Below are 7709 nucleotides of genomic sequence, written 5' to 3' on the forward strand. Positions count from 1 at the left end.
GGGACCGATGACCTGCCAAATCAATCAACTAACCATTAACACAAAATAAACTAAAAATAAACACTACATAAAATAATTGGAAAAAATCACATAAAAGTATAAAAAAGGGCCTTTTCTATCCTTCACCCTCTCTCACTCAACCCCCCCCCCCCAACCTCCCGGTCGGGGCACACATTTACAACATGTCCCCAATGAAGTACATCAACGCCTGTTTGCAGCTAGGGTGTCCATTTAATTATCATTTCATTTCTAGCAAAGCTGCATGGTCATCCACGGTAACTGTTCTTTCGGGAACAGATACTCCGTCATATATAGTTAAAATATGGCTTCCCGGCCATTGACCTTCTTGTGCGAACGCACACGCTATGCCCGAACTCGTACGGGACTTGGTAGATTAATCTGCCACGAGTAATGAGTATGATGGGCAGACATCTACACTCCTGGAAATTGAAATAAGAACACCGTGAATTCATTGTCCCAGGAAGGGGAAACTTTATTGACACATTCCTGGGGTCAGATACATCACATGATCACACTGACAGAACCACAGGCACATAGACACAGGCAACAGAGCATGCACAATGTCGGCACTAGTACAGTGTATATCCACCTTTCGCAGCAATGCAGGCTGCTATTCTCCCATGGAGACGATCGTAGAGATGCTGGATGTAGTCCTGTGGAACGGCTTGCCATGCCATTTCCACCTGGCGCCTCAGTTGGACCAGCGTTCGTGCTGGACGTGCAGACCGCATGAGACGACGCTTCATCCAGTCCCAAACATGCTCAATGGGGGACAGATCCGGAGATCTTGCTGGCCAGGGTAGTTGACTTACACCTTCTAGAGCACGTTGGGTGGCACGGGATACATGCGGACGTGCATTGTCCTGTTGGAACAGCAAGTTCCCTTGCCGGTCTAGGAATGGTAGAACGATGGGTTCGATGACGGTTTGGATGTACCGTGCACTATTCAGTGTCCCCTCGACGATCACCAGTGGTGTACGGCCAGTGTAGGAGATCGCTCCCCACACCATGATGCCGGGTGTTGGCCCTGTGTGCCTCGGTCGTATGCAGTCCTGATTGTGGCGCTCACCTGCACGGCGCCAAACACGCATACGACCATCATTGGCACCAAGACAGAAGCGACTCTCATCGCTGAAGACGACACGTCTCCATTCGTCCCTCCATTCACGTCTGTCGCGACACCACTGGAGGCGGGCTGCACGATGTTGGGGCGTGAGCGGAAGACGGCCTAACGGTGTGCGGGACCGTAGCCCAGCTTCATGGAGACGGTTGCGAATGGTCCTCGCCGATACCCCAGGAGCAACAGTGTCCCTAATTTGCTGGGAAGTGGCGGTGCGGTCCCCTACGGCACTGCGTAGGATCCTACGGTCTTGGCGTGCATCCGTGCGTCGCTGCGGTCCGGTCCCAGGTCGACGGGCACGTGCACCTTCCGCCGACCACTGGCGACAACATCGATGTACTGTGGAGACCTCACGCCCCACGTGTTGAGCAATTCGGCGGTACGTCCACCCGGCCTCCCGCATGCCCACTATACGCCCTCGCTCAAAGTCCGTCAACTGCACATACGGTTCACGTCCACGCTGTCGCGGCATGCTACCAGTGTTAAAGACTGCGATGGAGCTCCGTATGCCACGGCAAACTGGCTGACACTGACGGCGGCGGTGCACAAATGCTGCGCAGCTAGCGCCATTCGACGGCCAACACCGCGGTTCCTGGTGTGTCCGCTGTGCCGTGCGTGTGATCATTGCTTGTACAGCCCTCTCGCAGTGTCCGGAGCAAGTATGGTGGGTCTGACACACCGGTGTCAATGTGTTCTTTTTTCCATTTCCAGGAGTGTATTAGGCGCGCTACAAATGTAGTGGTGTGGACATGTTGGGAATGTGGATCTCACGGGGAGCGTGCAAGGGATAAGTCCCTGCAGTCGCACTATCCTCTGTGCCCGCGGTGGCTCAGATGGATAGAGCGTCTGCCATGTAAGCAGGAGATCCCGGGTTCGAGTCCCGGTCGGGGCACACATTTTCAACATGTCCCCAATGAAGTACATCAACGCCTGTTTGCAGCTAGGGTGTCCATTTAATTATCATTTCATTTCTAGCAAAGCTGCATGGTCATCCACGGTAACTGTTCTTTCGGGAACAGATACTCCGTAATATATAGTTAAAATACACTTACCTTATGTACTCCGCACGATCTTGAGCAACTTTACTAAATTCTACAACAGATATACAGATTCTCATTGTGATTCCGACAGTGAAAGCCCTCTTTATTAAATATGATGCAAACATACCAACTAGTGAATCTGCAGGGAGAGTTTTCAGATAGCGGGTCTTGTGTTGAAGGCAATGAGGGGCAAACTGGGAGACAAAAGTTTGAGAAAGAACTTTTGCTGACAGTGAAAAAGCAGTTCAGCTGGGATGCACTGAGGTAGAAGAGGCTGCAGACAATGTATTTAATTATTCATTGACGTTAAAAGTAATCTTCTTTCTGCATGTAAAGGGTTCATTATTTATAAACAGATGAGTTACAACAATAATTTTTAAAGGTAACTGTTATGACAGCTGTAACTGATACAGCTACTTTTGATGTATAATAACTATAACTGTATTGTATTGTACTGTATGAGAACCGGGGACCTAGAAACGACGGAGAGGCTCCGTCCCCGCCACAGCCGCAGTGGTCCACAACCCCACGACGACTACCGCAATCCACTTCACCCCTCCGCCGCCCCACACCGAACCCAGGGTTATTGTGCGGTTCGGCCCCCGGTGGGCCCCCAGAGAACGTCTCACACCAGACGAGTGTAACCCCTATGTTTGCGTGGTAGAGTAATGGTGGTGTACGCGTTCGTGGAGAACTTGTTTGCGCAGCAATCGCCTACGTAGTGTAACTGAGGCGGAATAAGGGGAACCAGCCCGCATTCGCCGAGGCAGATGGAAAACCGCCTAAAAACCACCCACAGACTGGCCGGTTCACCGGACCTCGACACAAATCCGCCGGGCGGATTCGTGCCGGGGACCAGGCGCTCCTTCCCGCCCGGAAAGCCGTGCGTTGGACCGCACGGCCAACCGGGCGGGCTCTATAACTTTAACTAAGTTACTTTCCCTGACAAGTAACTTTAACTTATTTATTCTCGAAGAGTAACTTTCCCAACCCGTGTCAAAAGTGAGCCAAAACCTTTCTCGAAATCTATGAGTCACAAGCAAAGGAAATTCACACTCCATGTTACTTTTTAAAGTCATTCGCGATTTTCAGATGATACGTTCTGTTTTTTACATTTCTAAACACCACTTGATTAAAATCTAATGTTTTCAGCGTTTTTCTCCGAGGCTGTGGATGATTTTAGTGACTATCTTGCACATTGCGTAGAGGAGACTGATAGTCCCAATGGTTTTTATGCCTTGTCAAAGTTCTGTAATGGTTCCAGTTTTGAGAATTTGATGCAGTAGTGAGACGGGACGTAAAGAGTGACACTTCAGTGGGATACGTTGCCTATGATTACTGAAATGACAAAGGTTCATAGAGTACAAGAAATTGCTGCATAGGACGTGTTAGACGTTAACCCATTAAAATTATAGTGGGCTGCTTTTATTTTAGATATTTGTAAGAGATGGTAGAGCGTTGTTATTTGAAATTCCAGCTAATCTTTGGCCTGGAAAGTACCTATCCAGCAGCAGGTCCAAACTTTTTTTTTAAGTGACTGTGTTTTTCACAAGCATCATTGTTGGGGCATTACATACCCCAGTATAGTATTGCTGTAAGCATTATTTTTCACATTTCCGTTTTTATGAAGTTTTAAAGTGTTATAACACTGAGCCAGTGTTCCGTCCACCTGCTTAGCTACGTGGTAACATGATTGCCTCCCATGAAAGCGGGCCCGGGTTCGATTCCCGGCAGGGTTTGAGATTTTCTCCGCTCGTGGACTGGGTGTTGTGTTGTCTTCATCATCATTTCATCCTCATCACCGGCGCGTAAGTCGCTCAACATGGCGTCGAATGAAATAAAGACTCGCATTTGGCGGCCGAACTTCCCCGTAGGGGGCTCCCGATCAACGATGCCATACGCTCAAAAAAATGGTTCAAATGGCTCTGAGCACTATGGGACTTAACATCTTAGGTCATCAGTCCCCTAGAACATAGAACTACTTAAACCTAACTAACCTAAGGACATCACACACATCCATGCCCGAGGCAGGATTCGAACCTGCGACCGCAGCAGTCACGCGGTTCCGGACTGTGCGCCTAGAGCCGCTAGACCACCGCGGCCATACGCTCATTTTCATTCGCCAGTGTTCCAATAATAATTCTAATAGGCCTAATAATTATAAATTATACTGGTACAAGAGGTGAGTTTATATATACAGCGATGAGATTTGTGGAAAATGGAAAGGAAAGAAAAAATATCAGGTGAAGAGATTCTGTGGATTATATTGATGAAACTGATGCAGAAAGGGGAGATTAGTGCGGAGACAGTGACACAGACGAAGATGAGTGCAGAGGTGATTGTTATGTTGAGGAGAATGTGATAGCCGATGATGAAGCGATATTTTAGGAAAAGAATCACAAGCTACACCTCTAAACACCATCCCAAAAACGAACACTGCTAGAGCAGGCCGCTGATCTGTTTGTCCCAGGAATAACAACAAAAAGACAATGGACAAGGGCGAAAAATTTAGGGGATTTATTTGCAACACACGTAAAGTATCTTTATGGCCTCATTGTATGTAAATTAGCATGTAGAAAATGTTTCACTATTCATTGGATCGTTAACAATAATTTCGTAGGAAAAAAACACAAATTTTAATCATTTTGATAATTGTGGTACACAGTTCCCCACTATAGTGTTCACGGGTTGCGTGCGTAGATACAGTATTGATGGGTATACGAGGGCGGTTCAGAAAGTAACCTCCGATTGGTCACAGTGCGGGTTGTGGGGGGAGTAGCGACGCCATCTGTGCGTTCACGCACTCAACAGATCAGTCGGCATCAAGCCGTGGTCGAGTGAACGTCGTACCTGCGCTAGTTTAGTTTTTGTGGCAGTTTGAAATGTGTGCTGCAATAGAAAACCCCGCCAAATGTGAAGTGCGTGCTGTCATAAGGTTTTTTACAGCCAAAGGATATTCTGCAGCAGCTATTCATCGTGAGCTTTGTGCCGTGTACGGACCAAGAGTTATGAGTGAAGGAGTTGTCCGTGAATGGGTACGTTTATTTAAAAGTGGACGAGAAAACGTTCATGATGAAGAGAGGAGTGGTAGACCATCATTGGTGACTGACGAACTCGTTCAGACAGTTGATGCAAAAGTTCGTGAAAATCGACGTTTCTCAATGTCGGAGTTGTCTACTGGTTTTCCACAGATTTCTAAGACTCTCTTGTACGAGATAGTGACAGCAAGATTGGGTTACCGTAAGTTCTGTGCACGATGGGTGCCCAAAATTCTTACCGACCACCACAAAACTCAAAGAATGGCCTCTGCATTAGACTTTCTGTCACGTTATGAGGACGAAGGAGAACCATTGTTAAACAGAATCGTGACCGGTGACGAAACCTGGATTAAGTACGTGAACCCTGAGACAAAAGAACATCAAAGATGTGGGCACATTCAAATTCGCCTACCAAACCAAGAAAAGCCTCGCAAGATTTTTCTGCCAGAAAACTGATGGCAACGGTGTTTTGGGATGCCAAAGGGGTGTTGTTGGTTGAATTCATGGAACGTGGTACGACCATTAATCAAGACGTGTACTGTGAAACAATAAAAAAGTTACGACGGGCTATACAGAACAAACGCCGTGGTATGCTGACTTCCGGTATCGTTTTTTTGCACGATAACGCCCGTCCTCACTCTGCTCGCAGAACAACGGCCCTTCTTGAGTCCTTCAAGTGGGACGTTATCAACCATCCACCTTACAGCCCAGACCTGGCGCCAAGTGATTATCACCTCTTCATGCATTTGAAGAAATGGCTCGGGTCACAGCGGTTTGATGACGACGAAGAGCTCAAAGATGCGGTCACAGGCTGGCTCCAGGCACAAGCGGGTGATTTTTATGCAGAAGGAATTTCAAAGCTTGTGAAGAGATACGATAAGTGCCTCAATCGCTATGGAGACTATGTAGAAAAATAGTGCAAAGATGTAGTTGTAAGATGTATATATTAAAATATTTTTATTTAACTTGGTGTATTTTTTTAAATCAACCGGAGGTTACTTTCTGAACGGCCCTCGTATTTCTTCTAGAAGAAAACAATGACTATAATCATCAAACAGTAATGGAATTATACAGCATGTGACAGCTCTACACCAGTCTGAACATGCCATTGATGATGGACTCGTAATATACAGAGTAGAAAAAGATATAGAATTGGGCCGCCCGCCGGAGTGGCCGAGCCGGTCTAGGCGCTTCAGTCTGGAACTGCGCGACCGCTACGGTCGCAGGTTCGAATCCTGGCTCGGGCATGGATGTGTGTGATGTCTTTAGGTTACTTAGGTTTAAGTAGTTCTGAGTTCTAGGGGACTGAAGACTTCAGATGTTAAGTCCCATAGTGCTCAGAGCCACTTTTATAGAGTTGGGCCGGAAATCAGATTTGTAGATCATGACGAGAATTTACGAGGGTGAGTCAAATGAAAACCTTAAATATTTTTTAAATGTTATTTATTGTGCAGAAGTGGTACAAAGCTGTATCACTTTTCAACATAATCTCCCCCACGCTCAAATCAAGTACTCCAGCGCTTACAAAGTGCATAAATTCCTTTAGAAAAAAATTCTTTTGGTAGTCCGCGCAACCACTCACGCACCGCGTGGCGTACCTCTCCATCAGAACGGAACTTCTTTCCTCCCATTGCGTCTTTGAGTGGTCCAAACAAATGGAAATCATTTGGGGCAAGATCTGGTGAGTATGATGGATGAGAAAGACACTCATGCCGCGCGGGATTAGCTGAGCGGTCTGAAGCGCTGCAGTCATGGACTGTGCGGCTGGTCCCGACGGAGGTTCGAGTCCTCCCTCGGGCATGGGTGTGTGTGTTTGTCCTTAGGATAATTTAGGTTACGTAGTTTGGAAGCTTAGGGACTGATGACCTTAGCAGTTAAGTCCCATAAGATTTCACACACATTTTAAAGACACTCAAAATGCAGGTCTGTGATTGTTGCAACTGTTGTACGGGCAGTGTGAGCCTTGCATTGTCATGTTGCAAAATGATACCTGCTGACAGCAATCCACGTCGCTTTGATTTGATTGCAGGCCGTAGATGATTTTTTAGGAGATCTGTGTATGATGCACTGACGGCATGGTCCCTCTAGGCATGTAATGCTCCAAAATTACGCATTTTTCGTCCCACAAGAGAGTCAGCATAACCTTCCCTGCTGATGGTTCCGTTCGAAACTTCTTTGGTTTTGGTGATGAGGAATGGCGCCGTTCCTTGCTCGCTCTCTCCGTTTCCGGTTGGTGGAAGTGAACCCAGGTTTCGTCCCCGCGACGGTATGTGTGCATCTGCACTATGCTACCACCTACAAACCATTCTGCACGCTGTTTGTAGCACGCTTACCAACTTACAGGATAACGGCAGGAAATTTCGATTTGTTATTATAAATTTAAGGTTTTCATTTGACTCACCCTCGTACTTAAAAATAAGGAGGCATACTATGCTAAATCAAGGAACAAGTTAAACGTGTTAGAAAATGATATGTATGTAGATGATGGGG

General features: G+C 47.0%; 1 non-coding gene across 1 annotated transcript; it reads left to right on the forward strand.

Moving 5' to 3' along the window:
- The first annotated feature begins 1958 nt into the window (after positions 1 to 1958).
- Positions 1959 to 2033, forward strand: Trnat-ugu (transfer RNA threonine (anticodon UGU)). The gene has a single exon. It is a non-coding gene; the product is annotated as a tRNA-Thr (tRNA).
- Positions 2034 to 7709: the final 5676 nt, after the last annotated feature.

The sequence above is a fragment of the Schistocerca nitens genome, chromosome 1, assembly GCF_023898315.1.
Source record: "Schistocerca nitens isolate TAMUIC-IGC-003100 chromosome 1, iqSchNite1.1, whole genome shotgun sequence".
Lineage (NCBI taxonomy): Eukaryota > Metazoa > Arthropoda > Insecta > Orthoptera > Acrididae > Schistocerca > Schistocerca nitens.